Below are 20,572 nucleotides of genomic sequence, written 5' to 3'. Positions count from 1 at the left end.
TGCATATCTGGTATGCAAAAATGTGGAGCAGACATCTTTCAGCTCTGTCTATTGTGGAAATGAAACACCCAGATTGTCTAAAGAGTTTTGTGGCTACATAGTGAGGAAAAAAAAAAATATAAAGGACCATTAATCCATTTATACTTCATAAGCATTCATTGAGTACACACTAAACTAGTGTAGAACTAGAGAGGTTCCCTGAAATGTACTATAACAGAATTAAAGTGACTATAGTCAATAAAAAGTTATGGTATGCTTGAAATATCAATTTAAGTCTGTATTTACTTATGAAGCATTATAAATTCTCAAAATGTTATTTTATTCATTGAATTCCAGAGACACAACAAAGGAACAAAGGGATAAGATGTTGATATTAACAAGGGTATATTGTTAATAGTAAGAATTTTTGCTAGCATGATGATAATATCTTTGCATTATGGAAGACACACTCTAAGATAATACATCCTTTAAAGGAAAATATATTACACTAATTTAGAAACCAGCTACCATACCTAAGGATTTTACAAAGTTTCTTGTTTTATGTTAGACAAGCTGTTTGCCAAGATTATCTGTTTCTTATAGACTTGGAAATTTCCTTAAATTGATAAATTTATTTTTGTGATATTTTCCCTAGGATCGCCTCAAAAAATAAAATACCAAAATGTAGTACAAAGAGCTAAATAATGTAGCAGAAAGTAGAAAGAGCCAATCAATGTAGAAACTAGACTCTTTAGGTCAGCAAAATCCTATTTAAAAAGAAATTTTAAAATATTTAATGTTTCACAACTTTAAAAATGGTGGTGATATTGAGATGAAGTGTAATCACAATATTCTTCCAATATAGACCAAGTGGCAGACTTTATATTTCTTGAGAGAAGCCCCTTGTCAAGAAAGAAAATAATATTCCTTAACTTTATGGAGTTTTATAGAGACATGTCTTATTATATATTAATAAGACTTTCTATTCCCTATAGGGAAAACTGGACATGCTCATCAGAAATCTAATAACCAAATAGTTTAAATTAGTTAAGATTTGTGTTTGGAATTTAATGGCCTTCTCTCAGTTAAAATACATGGAGAATCAAAAATAGAAGTTTAAATGTTATATTTATATATTTATAGGTCTTAAGAAAAAACTATTCCAAAATGTCAATTTTTCTATATTTGAAACAATGTGACTTTCAAATCACATTAGCAACTGTTGCAATCACAAATAAATAAGAGAAAAAAGAAAATTTTGATTCACACATTATAAAATTCACTGACTTATATATGAAATCACTGATATTAAATCTGAGCACAATGTAACACTACTTCTAATTTTCTAAACACCACGTTTCTCTTCTGTATCATGACAGGAGGCCTCCTCCATTTCTGCTGCCTCATGTGTATCCATGAATGGATGGATCCATTCAATTTTCATTCACATTTAATTTCCCTGCTTGAGGCAAATGTTTGAATTTCTGAGGTTTGCAATGTCTGGTCAAAAACTTTTTAACTGTATCAATTGGGAAAAAGGGAGGAAATCATTGCAAATTGCATCAGCAAGGATATTTACAAATACCATTTGCCATTCATTCAAAATTTTAAAAAATAAATAAGCAGCAAACTCTACAGAAGCCATGATTGGATTTTATATTCTTTTTCTCCACCTTTTTTCTTTCTTTCCCCCTACACCTAGAAAAAAATTGAATATACTATCCCAAGATATGTGTTTTTACTTTTAATTATGAACTGGTAATATACATATGTGTATTTAAATTTTATTTTAAATTATTATGTGTTCATAACAATTCTCTATCTTTATGGAGTATGTGTGATGTTTTGATACAGACAATGTGTAATGATCAAATCAGGGTAATTGGGGTATCTATTACCTCATGCATTTACCATTTCTTTGTGCTAGGAATATTGATTATTTTAAAATTTTATATTTATACATTAAAATATTCATGCACATTATAAAGCATAAAAAGTAGAAAGATGAGATAAATTTCATTAGAGATTTTAATATTTTTATATCTACAGTGGATTGTGTTGTTCCTCACTTTGTGACCCATACACTACAATTGGAAATACCTAAATAATAGTTGTTTTACTCTCAGTTTCACTATTGATAAAGTGTAAACACTGAAACCCTTATATCATAACTAAAATAGAACCATATAGATTCTATTTTATATATCTTCTTATATAATTTCATATCTATATCTATATATATTGTGTAGAGACACACATTTAGAAGCATATTTAAAGTTCTTTGGAAATTCCAAAGCATTATACAAATATGTTATTATTTCAATTATTATGCCTATTATACTGAAAAAAATTTGTTTATAGTAAATTCTTTTTACTTTTCATTTATATATAGTATCTTTTTTAAAAAGAATTAGATCTTCTCCACTTTTACCCAAAACCCTCCTAGATTTTAGCAAGTGGATTGAACATTGCTAATAATCCTGAATGATGGTGCATAAAAATAACTGGGAAATCCGTGCTTTTATTTTACATTTTATTTTACTATGGCCTAATGCTTAAAATCATTTCTATTCTTCTTGTTTTAGGTATGCATTGTACTGTGACCAGAATTAAATAAATTTTGTATTTTAATACCATTCCATTTTTTATTTTTTCATTTTTTTGTAGTAAACTTTCTTTTTTGTCATTTCCTTATTCCTAAATGTCAGTTTAAAAATCTTTCTTGAACTTTGTAAGACTAATGTTAAAATGAATGAAAGCCGTATAACTATTAGTAATTCTCTTATTGTCACTTATATGTGACATTGACTTTTGTTCTGTTTCATTTAAGAATATATAACATTTTTGACATTTTCTTCTATAATTTATTTTTTTCTCTAGTTCAACAGTAGTTTTTGTAATTGTTACTGTTATTCTATTGTTATTTTGCTCAATATTTTAGATAAATTCATCTTCATTGAAAAAGAAAATAATATTAAAACTTTCACAGGATTATTAAAAAGTGGATCAAAATCATCTCCCCAAAATAAAAGCTGTTCTTCATTTGTGTTCTAATCTTTTACTCTGTCAAGTCTTGGTTCCTCTTTGGATAGCTCATGGTATTTATGAGATTAAAAAATAATAATAATTTACATCTGTCAAAGACCAGTTGGTTGTATATAGACGATTTTATATCTGGGTTCTCTGTTTTGTTCCACTTGTCTATATCTCTGTTTTTGTGTCAATACTGTGCTGTTTTGGTTACTATAGCCCTGTAATATAATTTTAAGTCTGGTAATGTGATGCCTCTAGATCTGTTCTTTTTGCTTAAGATTGCTTTGTTTGTTCAGATTCAGTCTCTTTTCTGTTTCCAAATGAAGCATAGAATTATATTTTCTAGATCTGTGAAATATGACACTGGTATTTTGATGGGGATTGCATTGAATCTGTAAATCACTTTGGGTGGGTTCAATAAATGGTGCTGGGAAAATTGGATAGCCACATATAGAAGAATGAAACAGGATCCTTATTTCTCACCACCGACAAAAAAATGATTCAAGGTGGATAAAAGACTTCAATTTAAGACATGAAGCCATAAGAATTCTAAACAAAAATGTAGAAAAACTTCTAGATATGTAGAAAACTTTTCTAGCCAAAGAATTTATGACCAAGACACCAAAGGCAATTACAGCAACAACAAAAATAAATAAATGGGACTTGATTAAATTAAAAAGCTTCCACATAGCTAGGGAAATAATCAACAGAGCACATAACTTACAGAGTGAGAGAAAATATTAGCAAACTACATCCAATATAGGGCTAATATACAGAATCTACAAAGAACTCAAACAAATCAGCTGGAAAAAAATAAAAACACCATTAAAAGTGAGCAAAAGACATTGACATCTTTCAACATCCTGACAAAATGCATTTATTAACAGCTTTTTAAGTTCACTCAAGTTTATGTTATTCAGATATGCAACTGCTTACAGAACTAACTGAATGAAAATGGTGTGAGTACAACATGCAATCTCACGCATTTTTCAAATAATAATTTAAAGAAAAGACATATGTAATGCCAGTACTATCTGTGATGGCTGTGGATAGAGTATTGATATCAGAAAAGAGAAAACTACAGATCCTTTTTTAAGGGATTACATTCTGCAAAAGGAGTCTTGGCATATAAAAATTGAAAAAGTTTAAAAATACTAAAAATAAAAATTGAGTTACAACCATGAAAACGTAATTAATTATATGAAATTAGACCAGTTCATAGATTTTTTGTGATCAGTCTGAGGGATTTTTAGTTTTTAGAATCATGCAATAGTAATATGTTCTGTTTTCAAATGAATATGTATTGAGTTCATTGAAGCTCTTTATGTATATAGAAACAAATCTCAAAAGTTTATGTTAAAGGTGAATACACTTTTGTGGATGTTCATTATATGTGATTTTCTCACTTTCTTATTCTTGATAATAGTATTGGCAGCATCTACATATTATTTGGGGAATTTGAAAACTTCAGATTTTAAAAATTGTGTCAATAATTTTTCAACATTACTTAATATGTGAATAAAAACTAGTGTTGATATTTATGTTTTACATCCTTAGGGTATTTTTGGTACATTTTAATAAAGTGCTAATTTCTTTTCTTTGTACCATTTTATGTTTACTTAGTTAATCTTGATGCAATTAGGATGCAATTCCCCCTCTCCTATTCCATGCCCATTTCCATACTCCATACAGGTATGTCAATTTCCTTGTTGATGTAGAAATTTTATTGCTTACTAACAACTTTGTTTTTCACAAACCCTCCTTTTTTGGAGGAGAAGATTGAATTTTCCATCAATTATTTTTTGCCACCTCTCCATTCTCTAGTCATTTTGAATGTTTTGTGGAAATGTTCTGTTACATGTATAAGTAATTGTATGATAGATAAGCTCAATAACAATCTAAAATGTTCCTTCAAATCAATTCTCACTACTAAGAAGTATTATTTGGGAGGAGGAGGGGTAAAAAATTAGCACTAATAAACCATACTCTTTTAATTATTTGTTTTTCCTTAATTTCTGATTTAAGGCATGAAGTAACTAATTGAGAATATTTTGTTTAATAATGGTAAGGGAATTATAAACATGCATACTGCATAAATGGCATTTAAGTTTATAAAACTTTATACTTTTTTCTAAGGGTAACTTTTCCTATACATGTTGTTTACAAAGGCGAAATTATAAATGAAATATTTTCTCAAAATATTTTCTAGCCCTCTGATAGTACAACAATGATATTTTTGCCCATGTAAAAATAGGTCAAAATATGTAATCATCCTTTGATTTATCACAATGTTATTAAAAAATTATATGAACCAGTTGTGAGGATAAAGTAAGAATAAGGCAAATGACTCTTTTATCTGGGCTATTACAATGTACTGGGAAGAGTTATTAAGATATATCATTTAGAAACTGGAATGCTGTGTGATTATTTTCCTATTGCCAAAAAATAATGTGACTTGAGCAGATAGGTAGGAGACACATATAAGTTAATGGCCAATGGTCACGCATAATAGAGAATATAATGTTTGAATGGTTTTCAAGAATAAGAACCAGCTTTCCATTCAATATGGAAGTCCATTTCAGTCAGAACATGGGGTGAACAACAACAGCAAAAATATGAAAATATATGCTATATTCTGAATTTAGCAAGAATCAGAGATAACAAACCAGATATTATAGGTGATTGATGGGGGTTGAGGTTGGTTAGGTGATGGACAATAAGGTTAAAAAGAATGGGACTTGCAAGTGAATATATTAACTAAGAAGTAGGGTAACCAAAAAAAAAAAAAAAAGGAATAACACCACCAACAAACTAGGAATTATGAATTATTTTTTCCAAAGATAGTAGGGAACCATTAGGGAGTACACAGAAAGTGATATAAAATCTATTGAGGATGATTAGAAGGGAGCTAGTGGAGGCCTGGGCCAGGGCAGTACCTGTCAAATGTTGGTCCAGTCTGCCTCCCCTCCTGTTCCATGCCCATATCCAAACTCTGTATAAGCATGAGAATTCCCTTGTTGATGTTTGGATTGAGGATCTGAGGAAGTAGTTAGGTTCAGTCTCTTATATGTGATTAGTGATTGAATTAATATTACATGATTAATTTCCATTAGTATGCTTTTAAAATAGATGAATAAAATACTATAAAATGATATAATGCATATGTTTATAATCATGTATAACTATTCTATGTACGTTTAATTGAAATGACATTTCAAGTGGTCCATCATATTCACCCTGCTTCTACACAATCCTCTTTAAGTTTTTGGTATCTATCTTTTTAAAACAATCTTATGTAAAAATTGAATGATTAAAATATGAAGTTGTTATGTTTCTATGGAAATGTTGATGGAAACTTGTCAAACTCTTGGTATCCTTTAAAGTAATGGAGATTTTAACATAAGAAAGAGAATTAAAGATAATTAACTGTGCTAATTTTGAAAAAAGTCTCACCTAAAAACAAAGTAGGAGATAAAAGCTCTTTTGTAATAAATGTTTCAAATTACTGAAAACTTTAAAACTGCATATTTTCAAATGCTGTTTTAATAAATCTCACACAAGTATAAATCATAGGAAATTTTAAAATATCTAAAGTCCTTGCACAACAGAATATCTAGTCTCTTACTGATATTGACATTTTAAATTGTTACTTATGTTGGATATGAGACCATTTTGCCACCAAACCCTCTCCAAAAAATGACATAGAAGAGCATATAAAATACTTTTATATGTTTTATCTAACCAAACTGCTACTTTTGAAGTACATTCTTTCGTCACTAGCTCGATACTTTTTCCATATATTGTTTAAATCTGATGCTATGTATTCATGAATGTGTTTTATTTACTTCCCATAAAAAAGTAAAAAGTAAAGTTTTCATCTAGTTGGAAAGGAACTTCATAGATCTGAATTAATGTGAACAAAACAGATATTGGCCAGTGAGAAAGAACTTAATAATTTAAATATTAGCTCTTTGGTTCAACCATTACTTAACCAGTTTTCTTTTTCTGTTAATATTAAAAAGCAGTCCAATATACAGAAAGTGGATAATAAATTTCCTTTGTGCAAACAAATTATTTTTTTCTTAAATACTATATTACAAATTGAAAACACTTATATTGCATTATACTTCAATTGGTATTTTAGAATTTTCTTTTGAAATTCAAAATTATTTAATCTATTTTAATATGAAATTCTTACTTATCTGTAAGACTTACAACTTTTCTAAACATGTAGCAGAATAAATAAAAAAATTGTGAACAAATATATGAATGGTAAGTATTATTATTTTCCTAGAAATGTGTGATAATATTAGGTTTTACAACATTTTCAGTTTTAGATATTCATTGTATTGTGTTTTAGAGATTTCAATTTCTACTTAGAGTTACACCAAACAAATCAAATATACCATATTAAAACTACATATTTTAACCATGTAGTTTCATATAAACATCTACTATAATATACTTAATTTGAATTAGTACATTTTATACTATGAGTTATAAAATAGAGCTATAGATTTTCAATTTGTTTTAAAAATACAATGGCTAGAAGCAACCAAGACATCTTTGAATGAGTGAATGGATAAATAAACCATTGTATGTCCAGACAATGAAATATTATTCAGCACTAAAAAGAAATGAGCAAACCATGAAAAGACATGCAGAAACTTTAAATGTATGTTAATAAGTGAAAGAAGCCAATCTTAGAAGTTTACATAATGAATAATTCCAACTGTGTGACATTCTGGAAAAGGCAAATCTATGGAGATAGCAAAAAGATCAGTGGTTACCAGGGACTAGAAGGGAAGAAAGGGATAAATAGGTAGAGCACAGCTGGTTTTTGGACCACTCCAACTATTCTGGATGAAACTATAATGGTGGTTTTACATGTCATCATAAATTTGTACAAACCTACAGAATATGCAACATCAAGAGAGAATTCTAGGGCCGGGCGCGGTGGCTCACGCCTGTAATCCTAGCACTCTGGGAGGCCGAGGCGGGTGGATCGCTCGAGGTCAGGAGCTCAAGACCAGCCTGAGCAAGAGCGAGACCCTGTCTCTACTAAAAATAGAAAGAAATTAGCTGGCCAACTAAAATATATATAGAAAAAATTAGCCAGGCATGGTGGCGCATGCCTGTAGTCCCAGCTACTCGGGAGGCTGAGGCAGTAGGATCGCTTAAGCCCAGGAGTTTGAGGTTGCTGTGAGCTAGGCTGACGCCACAGCACTCTAGTCCGGGCAACAGAGCGAGACTCTGTCTCAAAAAAAAAAAGAGAGAGAATTCTAATCCAGGCACTTTGGGTGATTATGATGTGTCAGTGTGGATTCATTAACTGTAATAAAGGTATCACTCTGGCTTTGGATATTGATAATGGGGGAGGCTGTACCTAACGTGGTTAGGGGGTACACGGGAACTCTTCTTACCTTTCCTCAATCTTGCTCTGAGCCTAAAATTGTCTAAAAATAAAGTTTCTCTAAAATAAAAAAATGCAGTGGTAATATTTTCAAACCTGCATGGGAATGGATAATATGCCTGAATTGATTGAAGTTGTTTATAAAAACAATGTTCACTCTTTTATTACCTGTAATAACTAAGAAAAAAAAAAGACCATATATTAAGTGATGAGTAACAAACATACATGTCTTACATGTTTTTAGCCTTCTATTTTTGAATAATGTAACCCGTCAATGAACTATGCTATTTCCTACTTTAGTGAAATATTTCTCCCTGTAAATAAATCTTCTTGCATAACTGTGCCATTCAAAGGAAAAAAAGTCACAGGCTACAATGTAAAAATCCCATGTAAACTTTTCTGGTTTTCACCAACAAAAACTAAGAAGCAGAATATTTTTCTGGTCATTTTTCAGAAACCTCAAGTAGTTTTCCATTTAACATTCCAGGTAATGATCATCCAATGCAGCTTTTGACAATTATATAGAAACAATAGCAAATTGAAGCTTGTTGCTCAAACCTCTTTAAAACAGAAATGCCAATTTGAAGAGATGATTTTTACTTTTAATAATATTTAAACAGAAAAATAAAATCCCCTATTTTTAATATTAATTTTTAAACATTTTACAGTTCTCTTCGTAGCATTAAACAAGAAATCAGTAGAGAAGCAAGCAACATAGCTGCTATGCAAATTATAAGTATTGAAACTATGTTGATTTCTTAAAATGAAAGGATAGACATTGAGATGCAAATACCTATTTTACTTTTAGTAGATAGTAAATAAAACCTGGCATTTATAGTAATAGAAAATTACCTATTTCTACCAATAAGGTAAATAAGTCATTTTATAAGATGTTTTCAGAAACTGTGTAAACACAAGGAAGTGATTAAAATTTAATTTGATATTCATTGAAAACCATAAACTGTATGTTTAATTACATTGATCATGGGAAGTGGCTATATGTAAAAGTTTGAGTGAGAAAGATAGCAGCTGACTAAGAGAAGTATTAGGATTACTGGAAGAAACTGTGGTTTGTGTGTGCATGGCCTCTTCTCTGCCACACATTATTTTCTATCGGCCAACCAAGAAGAAAGCAAAGGAACTAGGTTGACAATATAACCTATAGGCCACAGATTTAGTAATATCAACATTAACTTAGAGTAATTTGATTCAAAAAAAGGAGGAAAACTGAGAGTCCAAGACACTTGACTGTGTCAATGACTATTTGGTTTCTCTGGTCCTCAGTTTGTTATGATGATAAAAAAAATAGAATACGGTCAGAATATTTCCAGATTTCTTCAAATCTCTTTTGTTTCTTCACAGTAGCCCAGAATAGTAGAGGAATATAGAACTAACAAAGTAATAAGTGTTTTTACTTGTGACTTTTCTCTATGTAAGTTATTGAACTTCTCTAGGCCTCACTATTATTGAGAATATGGGAGAAATGATATTTATTTCAGAGGAATTTTATGAAGAGTGAATGAAGCATTGCATTTAGGGTATTCTTCACAGTGTCTGATATAGTTGATGTCCAAAGAGAAGCTGCTTTTGTTTTTGTAATTATTATTATTCATAAGTTTCCAAACCTATTATTTTTGTTTAAAACCTTGGCAGTGGATAAACACGGGATGTAAGTAATTTTCTGCAACTGTGTTCTCATGGTGCCCAAACCCAAGTAAATTATAATAATGTAGGAACCCAAGGAATTGGTGAAAAAACAATTTAAGCATTTATGTTTGTGCTCATGAACTTTTGTTAGCAATGGAGACTACTCAAGAATCTCTACATTATTGAAATTATTAATTATGTCCATGTGTTTTATTAAAATAGCATATGATCATTTTGACCTCCATTAGTGGTCAAAGATTCTAAGAATGCCCTAGAACTAGATTACAAAGAAAGTAACAATATTTGATATTATTTCTAAATTATGTCTACAAACATGAAAAATTGTTATGAGTCTGCAGATGATGTATTGGTTATAAAAAATTGAAATTACCCAATTAGTTTCCAGTTCCTGATGAAGTAAATAATTTTTGAGATATTAAATTTGATCAAGTTAGAAATGAAAACACACAACAAGGACAAAAACGATTGTACCAGTAATAAAGAAAACACATATAACAAAGCTTTTCCTCAGTTTTCTTTATTACAACAATGGAGACACAGAGCTACAGAAAATAAAATGACATTTAATATACTATGAAACACATGCATAGGATTACACATAGTGTTGGATATTATGTTGGGGGGTCTTAAATAAGATGATACCGAAGACAATACACTTACAACATGTACATTTTTTCAAGAAAATAAGCTATGATGAAAACAAATGCAATTAAAATGATCAGAAATAGTCACTTTAAAACAGAAGCATTATACATAAAATCAAAATAATATGTGAGATAAATATATTCTTGAACGAAGTTAATGAATTGTGTGTGTTATACAAAACAATAGTTTTAATTACTTAATTTTAGGAAAAAATAAGGTTAGGAGATTTTTTTCATAGTTCCCATTTAGTACATACATAGAATAAAAATAAACTCAGTATAATTTCTTAAAAGAGGTCATGTCTTAATATTATGCATTCTTTGCCATGTGGAACTTTATATTTTTATTATCTAAAATGGAATGATGAAGAGTAACTAAATTTAACTTGAACATACACAAATTAAGAAAATTTGAAATATACCTAGACTTAATACAACCATTGGATTAGTTCATACTTAAAATAAAATTTAATTCTACGTCAATGAATGTAATGTATGCTTAAGAAAGTAGGTAAAAAATAATCCACCAACAAAGGAAAAGAGATACAGCTAATACCCTCTCAGATACACTAATAGAACTCTTAAACATATATATATTTTTACATTCCTTAAATATTGATTTTTTTTCATTTTACTAAATATTAGCTAAAGAAGATGTTATAGAATGTTTTACTCTATTTTTAACATTTACTGGCAGATATTTTAGATGTGGAGATTAGTTAAGAGTTGTGAATAATGGAGGATTATTGCTGAAAATCTTTATTGGGTACATAATTTTAGATAGTACAACAAAACTAAAGGTATTTGAGAAACAAACTATTGATATTAAACTCTCATTTTCATCTTTATTTCAAAAAAAATGAATTAGATTTAAACTGAAGACTTTTTTCTCTTGGATAAAATTGAGATTATGGTTATATACTTGAATAATCCTTATGTGTTCATCAAGTTTTTAAGTATGATGCAGTCAACAGAGAGAATACTACAACTTGATATTTAAAGTTAAACCTAAAATACTCCAATTTAGATGATAATTTGTAAGAGAACATATTAATAAGCCATTAGAAAGAGTTATTCTCCATTAGTTAAATCCTAAAATTTACTGTGGTCATATCTTTTAAATATTAACTATCAAGATTTAAAGATGAAATAATACTCTTTATTATATTTATGACATAACTGATCTGGAAATGACTTACAACCAATTTCAACTTACACTGTAATCACTTCAAGGGCTATTTGTGTAATATTTGTATATCCAATCACTTGAAGTATATAAATTTGAGCCACCTACTTAATATATTAGAATTGTTGAAATTTTTATAACATATTTCCATACCACTACAAATGCTAGGATTTTAAAACTTACAAACAATTAAGAGAAAAATAATAGAAGAAATATATTGTATTTATTTCTGGCTAGATAAATGAGAGAGAGGAAGGAAGAGAGAGAGAGAAAGAGATTGGAAACAGAGAGAAAGGGAGAAAAAGAAAGGGGAGAGACAGAAAGGGAGAGAAAGAGATAATTAAAAAGAAAGATCACGAATAAGGAAGGAAGAAAGAAAATAAATTTTTAAAACATGAGAAAACCTACCTCATTTGGAAGATTGTTTAAAGGATATAACACTATGCCTTACATATATTAACCAGAATAAATCACATAAAATTATGCATTTAGGTATGACCATTATAATCCTACATCATTATTCACTGAGTGAAATCAAAACACATAAGGGCCAATAAAAACATAATAATATTTCATTTAGGTAATTTCATAACTGATTATTTCAAGCTCTTAATGCTTCTATTGTCATATTAATATTAAATTTAAATATTTTAAGATAATGTTACATGACTAGGGGTATTTCTTAATATATTACTACATACTGAAAATATCATGCATAATGTTGGCTATTATTATTGAAAACTAGGCTCAAATATACTTTATTACTATATTGGTATCTAAATCCATACTGATTGCTGAAACCATATATCATTTTCAGATTTTATTTCACAACTCTTAGTGCAAGTATACCACATTAACATTTAAAATACTTTTAATGTATCTAAAAGATACATAAAGTATCTCTGGATTCAAAAGTACACGGCTTCTTTTTGCATAATATATTTTGCTTAATATAAATGAATAATCATATATCAAACTGTACGTGGTTGAAACTGCTTTGGAATTTTCCTTCTTCTATTTTTGACTTACATCAAGCATAATAAATGGGCATTCTTACATAGAAAATTTTAGAATTAAATTATAATTTTATACTAATTGACTCCAGTTATATAACCTGTGCACTACTATGCATACTTGTAAATTTAATTATTAATTTAAAAAATGTTGAATATTTGAAAAGTCAAATTTATTTGCAATGAAATCATGTATGTATTTGTTTTATATATAAAAACTGAAATTACACTTACATAAATGTTAACCCAGTACCTATGTGCATATTAAAAATGTTTACACATTTGAGTTTCAAATGTTTTTCATGTCTACCAATAATGAAGGCATATATGGGCATTTCTGTAATGTTTTTGGGAAGAATATGAGTGTCAGGTTTATCAAAATTTTACTTAGTACTTATAAGCAATAACGTTAGCAGGGGAAGGATCAAAAATGGCAATTTACCTAAAGTTTTTTCATGTAAGAAATTTCATAGGAAAGAAGAATTTACTGCTACCTCCTAGGCATAGTCTCTGAACATATCTGAAACATGGTGTTTGTGGGCTTAATAGTGAAATGATAATTACAAAATTTTGATTGGCGTTAAGAGACTGGTGAGACTGAATGTAAAGTGGAGGAAAGAAGACAGACTAGAAATGGCTGGAAAGAAAAAAAAGGACATATCCAGGTCCATAAAAAATTAATCTTGGTAATTCACATGCAGATAAGGGTGATCATGTATAAATACATCAGTTTAGATTTATAACTGTAATAATATGGTCAAACAAACTTTCTAAATGTTTTAACATTAGGAGATATGATACATGCATTATTAGATGTAGACATGTATTTCTGATTATATATAGTGATTAAAGCTTACACTCACCTCAATACACAAGTTTATATATACACATGTTCAGACACAGAATTTATTTCAAACTCCACCATATGAAATAACTACTGGATGATATGAGGGAGATATTTAAAATAAGTTTGAATTTTTATGTCTTTCTTACCAATAATCACATTAATTTAAACCTATAGACAGATACTAATTAGACCCAAAAAGTAAACTGTCAGATTTTATTGTTGCACATAACAATAGTAAAGTCCAAGTAATAAAAAAGATAACTCAGTAGCACCTACATTATTAATATATTTTTTTAAACCCCATAATTTAGAATCTCTAAGTTCTCATTTATTGAAATGCAATAGCTTCATTGCTTACAGTATGTTCTGTCCCATTTCTTACAGAAAACAAAACAAAACACAAAGTCTATTATTTTAAGATCTCTGGGAATATTTTTAAAGAATTTAGCAGATCTCGGATCTGTAAAACAAGTATTCATCTAAGAATAAACATTTGACCAAATGAGAGATTGCTTATAAATTTCAGGATTAAAAATTAGATCCATATTTAGATGTTCAAAAAAAATCTAAACTCCTTAAATGTGAATAACTGCTGGGATAAAATTTTAATTTTATATTCTTCTCTAAGCTATCAAAATGTCTCATATTCGTGTAAATCTGACCTTGAGTATTGTTTGTGTCATTGTTTTAATGTCCTTGAGTTATGAAATATAAATTTTTAAAATAAATCAACTTTGTGTTCACTTAAAAAAGACATATTGCATGTTCTCAAAAAATATTTTGTGATCCAAAGTCAAGATAAATTCTATGTGACATTTTCCTCGAAAGATCCAGTAAGGTTACAGAGAATGTGAAAAACAATTCTTGGAGGTGTTACTACAATTTCTTTCTTTCTCAACATTTTCTACATATTAGTAATCAATACATATTCTCCAGTTTCAAATATCAAGAAATATAATATGTGATTATAGTTACTTAAAAAACAGAATATTGACTATGGTGATTTGAAAAACAAAACTTTCCTGATAAATTAGCTAGATTTCAATATTGTATGACTTAGCAAGGGAGAAAGGAGAGAAGCAGAAATGTGTTTACTCTGTTGGTTTATTTCTGTAGTCTACAGGTCTACTGTTAGATGACAAGAAAGAACAGCAGTGGACAGTAAAGAGTTTGGAAAAGAAAGTTAAAAGAAAACCCGCTACTAAAGGTAGGCCTAGCCCTAGACCTCACATGAAAGGATTCTGTAGATATTTCTTTAAAATGAGACAGAGAGAATGCTTTTGGCCACAAACTAATTGCTTTTGATGAGTGAATCTCAAAGCCCAGAATCCAATGATTTGATTTACCAAATAAGTTATGGTCATTTTATATATATATATATATATACACACACACACAAAAAAAAATCCAGTTGCTTCCTAATTTTCTTGAAAAAGTAGTAAAAATAACTTGCTAGAATGTGGTTTCAAGTGAAAAACACACTCTCCTCTTATTTTAAAATGACTGGAAATGCAAGACATGAAAAATAATTTTTGTGTTCCCTCAAGTGGAGCTTTCTTTGAAATTTAGAATCTAGTAATACCTCCTTCCCAACTTAATTTTATCTTCTTGAAAGTAGTGGCTAAAGCATTTACTTCTGTCTCTCTGATCCTTGCAAAGAAGCTGACTATCAGGTGTTCAGAAAAGTGGAATAAATAACTATATATGTTGTTAAAACAAAAGGACTTGAGGCCAGCTCAACACATAATATGAATCCAGTGAACTGGGTGTAACTATTTAGACATATTAAAATTTAATTTATTGTATTTACTATGGGGCAGTTGCAGAAAGATATTTTCACTTTATGAAAAAAATAGTGTTAAATTTTAAAAGAAAAAAATTGTTGCACATTTATTCTTTGAAACATTTTAGGTCAAGAAAGGAAAAATAGGCAGCATAATAGTCATACATGTCTAATAAGATATCAGTTTATGTTTTATATAAATGTTAAATGTCTTGAAATATCAGGAATGTGCAGAAAGTGGGAAACTTACATGTACAAGTAACAAGTAAAAAAGCAATAGAAGTGATCCACAATTCTACATAATAAAATTACAATTTATACAATGTATGATCACGGACATTGAACTATGTTTGCAAAATAATCAAATGAAAGAAGATTAGATGTAGCAAATGATTAAGTTCCAAGTACAAGTGACATGATATTTAACAAGGTCAACTTTAGGAATTAAAGGTAACTTAAAAATAAAGCATGTTATGCAGTGAACTGGTATATGGGAGAAACAATTCTAACTAAATTTCCTTCAGTAATTTTCTGACAAATTATCCACTTTAAAGGTTGACAATTTGGAGAAGGGGAAAAAGACTAATTGTTCATAGGCAAAAACACATGTATAATTAATTGGGCCTTAGAAAAATTTTATTATAATTATAGAGCCTTGTAATTACTAATGCTTTAATCTGTAGGGCATATAAGGAAATATATGATATAACAACAACATTAAAACACACAAGACAAACTTATGGCTATAATGAAAGAAAACCCAGCAGCATTCAGCTGCCATGACTGGCTTCCATTTTCGCCTGTATTCGCTTCACAGCATTTATCTGTATGATGAAAATTGTTTTTGAAAATAGAATAAGAATAAAATAATTAAGAAAAAAAGAGTAGTTACAAATATGAAAAGAAAAAAAGAAAAAAACATGACAGTAGGAAAGAAAAAAAAGAGAAAATAATTAATGCCAGATTTACACAAAGCCATTAACAGTTATCTACAAAAATTACTTTGATACAAGACAAAGAAAGTCGAAAATATTATATAAAGCATTTCTAAAGAGCTATGACATATTAACAACTTAAATGAGGATCAATATTAATATTTATTTAACATTACTCAGACATTATTGCTGTCACTGATTATTTAAATGTGAACATCTTTCACTTATAAGTTGAAATTATAACTTATAAGGGAAACGTCATCAGTAATTTCACTGTGCTACCAGTAAATTCACAGTGCTACATTTAATATGAGCTAAACATATTCTATAATATTTGATGGTAATTTTTTCTATCATAATTTCCTAGAATACATATTTAATGAAAGCATTTATATTTTAATAATAAATGAACTACCAAGAAATATAAGTGATAATTACATCCTCATATAATGAAAATTTGCAATAATAGAAGCTAAAAGCATTAGCCCAATTGGCCATAGGCAAACTCTAGATATATGTCATTGTACCCCTTTTAAAATAATTTTAAGAACTGAAGATTATGAATGTAATTTATAGACTTACTTTTTCATTACATGCTAAATCAAATAAATATATTGTGTATGTAGTATCAATATTTAGTTTTGACTAAGAATTCCAGATATTTAAAATTGTTTTCTCCAGTTAACTAGACTTCACTTTCACCATTGTTTTAAAATTTCTTTAATTTATGTTCTATTGCAACCATAAATTTAATCTTAAGACAACAATTATATTTTCTGCTCCTGTTGAATTATCCAGGAATGAAAGTGTGTATTCATGTTACTTGAAACTAGACTAAAAGTCATCAAAATAATTTTACTCTATAGTGCATTAGAAGCACTATTTAAAAGCCCATGAAAATACAAATTAACTGAAAAATTTTAGCAATATATTTTTTGACAATTTATATCATTTCTTTTTTAGCTTATCCAATTTGAAGACATCTTATGTATGTATTATGTATTACCATACAGAATTATATTACCATCGGATTGTAAGAATGTATGATCAGAATTTTTTGTCATCAAATTATATTGATAGTCAATGTTAAAATTAGACATACCAACTCAGAATAACAGGAGATATAGTACACAATTACTGAAGATACCAAGGTCTTCCTTTGTTGAAATAAAGACAACATCAAACATGTTGTAAGCCAAAAGAAATAGCTTCCAAAACAAATTTATCTCGAAGGATTTTTTTAAAGTATTACATTATATCCAGTTGATGAATTGAGTAGTATTTTTAGTCGTTAAAATTATAGAACAAATTAATAAATGCTTTTATCGGCCTCTAGTTCCATAAATAAGTTGGTGATAATTTTTACAACATTTAATTCACCATAAATTCCCAACATTCTTGTTATTTATAAAAGAAATAAAATAGAATTATGCTGTATGAATATTCCAAAAAGGAACATGACTGATTCCACATATTTTATTTTTGTGTAAATCCAAAGACACATCTTTCAAAGTAAGCACATATTTAATAAGAAATAAAAATGAGAAAATATTAATGATTAGAGAATACTTTTAAAAATCAAAATCATAAACTACTTAGATGTGGTATCCACCAAGATACATACAAGAAAAAACATTTATTATCAGTAGAATATATTGTCTATTAATGCAAGGTGAGAAAATTGCTAAAAAATAATGCTTTAGTCAAATAAATGTTCTCTAGATTTAGACTATTGCTTACAGAAATTAAATATGTCTTAATGCACATAAGTAATGAAATTTTAATTAAAAATTCATAGAACTTATTTGGACAGTCTACAATGCATGATATACAAATATAAATAAAAAATAAATTAACTTTTCAACTCTATTTCTTCTCCAGCTTAAACAAGAAGACTTAAGACCTACTAGTATATTATAAATAACTTATTTATAATGAGTTTGAGTATGTTTTTTTAAAATGAAAAAATAAATCATATAACTATTAGAGTAGTTGTAATGAAAGCATCTTTCCTTATTTTTCAAAAGCATAATGTTAACTTTATATATAGGATTTTGTGGGTTTAAAGGCTCTCAAATTCCCCATCATCACAGCCTTTAAAGTTGCCTCAAGAAATCTAGATCTAAATCTATCAATTCTTAATCTATATGGGTGTTTCTTTGATATGGGCTTTCCGTCAGTCCTTGGTAATAAGTGGATTCAGTCACAGTAAATTAGACATTATTTTGTGACATTTTCATAGATGAAATAAATATGTTATTTCCCCTCCTTTCCAATAAGTTGTGTTCTGACACTGCCCTTTTCCCCCTCTTTTCATCTTCACAGAAAAACTTCTTGAAAGCTTTAAATAAACATGGAGTTTAAATTTCCTAACCTCAGTCCATTCCTACCTAATTTATCCCAACCACTTCAGCAAAGTTGCATGTGATAAGGAATTTCACATAAGTTTTGTAAGGAATTTCACGTGAGTTTTGGTTCAGTTCTGTTGAACTCTCAGCATCATTTGACTCTTTTTACACCTTTTGTTCTTGAAATATAACTTCCAAGACACTACACTCTGGTGTTTTTCCAGTGCTTCTATTACATCTAAGTCTCACTGGGGGAGGCGGGAGGGGGTGTGGTTTCTTCTTCCTGTATAATATTATAGTTGCTTGAGATTCAGTTCTTAATCCTCTACTCTTCACTAACTCAAGAAATACTCTTTGAACCTCTGTGCTGTGCAGGTAGTCCTACATGGTAGGAAACATCAATGAGTATCACATACACCAATGCTTTTTTAGAGTAATATCTAAAAGTAGACATTATTTGTTGGGGGATTTCATTTTCACCCAGGCTTCAAAGACCATTCACCTGTTAAGACTGACAGCCTTATGGTATATGTCTCCAAGCCATGGCTATTTTCTTATACCTACACCCACATATCTTACCAATGATTTGACATTTAAAATTTACAAGTACATGATCTTATATTTGATCTTTACTCTTCAAATCTTACTCCTCCAATAATATTTTTCACCTTGAGAAATGACATCAACAATGCTGAAGTTGCCCAAGCCAGAAAGCTAAAAGTCATCATCATAGACTGAATCCTATGTATTACAAAGGCAGAGTTAGTCTATGTCAAAATGTGTGTGGAAGTTATTCATTCTTTTCTTTTTTTGTTGCTATTCAACCATTACTTGCTCTTATTCATATCAGCTAGAATAATATGTTTATAATGCCTATTTACTAATATAATTTTCCTTCTTAAAATTATTGCTTCTTTCAGGATCTGTTTTAAAATTATGGTTTTTAGAAGCCCTTGGATCATCTAGGTTCTAGCTGTACCTTCAGTCATACACCTCCAGGTTCTCTTCCAGACATGCCTTTTCTAGTTCCCAAGGAAGATCAAGCTCTTTCTTGTCTCAGAGATTCCTTCCATGTAACATATTTTCCCTGGAAAGTTCATTTCTGCCAGTTTCCTTTGGAAAATCACTTTCTAAAGGAAACCTTTCTTAGTTGTAACTATTCATTGTTTATTCTAACTTGTGTTGAAATGCCTGTCCTGCCTACTAGACTTTGAAATTTGTGGGGGTAAGGGCAACTTCTGTACTTCTCACAGATGAATCCTTTGTACTCATTTAAGTACATGTTTTAAAGCCCGATAACTCTGGAATGAATAAGTGAATAGATCTTAACATTGCAGAGCCAGAAAAACTAACTTTAGAGATGAGGAAACAGATATCAAGACAAGTTATGTGACATGAACAAATGTGGGAATATAAGCCAGAATTCTATCCATTTTCCTTCCAAGTCTTACCCATAAGCTTTCAGCCCACAAGTTTCTCATATTAAGAAAAAAACCAAAAAGCAATATTTTTAGAGAAAATTCATTGCAGTGTGTCTTGGCTATCATTGAGCCTTTAAATATATTTTGACCTTTTAATATTTTTAACTTGTTTATATCTGTTGTTGTTTTTTGTCATTAACAATTTCTCATAAATATGGCAGTCTCTGAAGTATCACATTGAATAACCTGCTTGAAGTGTATTTTTAAAATTTTGTGTTTTATCTACAAAATGCTATTAAAAT

At 29.2% G+C, this 20,572-nt stretch overlaps 1 protein-coding gene across 3 annotated transcripts in view; it reads right to left on the bottom strand.

The window, feature by feature from the left end:
• Positions 1–20,572, bottom strand: part of NCAM2 (neural cell adhesion molecule 2) — a 518,783-nt gene that overhangs the window by 36,102 nt on the left and 462,109 nt on the right. The gene's annotated exons all lie outside the window — the stretch shown is intronic.

This window comes from Lemur catta, chromosome 1, assembly GCF_020740605.2.
Source record: "Lemur catta isolate mLemCat1 chromosome 1, mLemCat1.pri, whole genome shotgun sequence".
NCBI classification, from domain to species: Eukaryota; Metazoa; Chordata; class Mammalia; order Primates; family Lemuridae; genus Lemur; species Lemur catta.
This window is presented reverse-complemented; position numbering and strand designations above follow the sequence as displayed.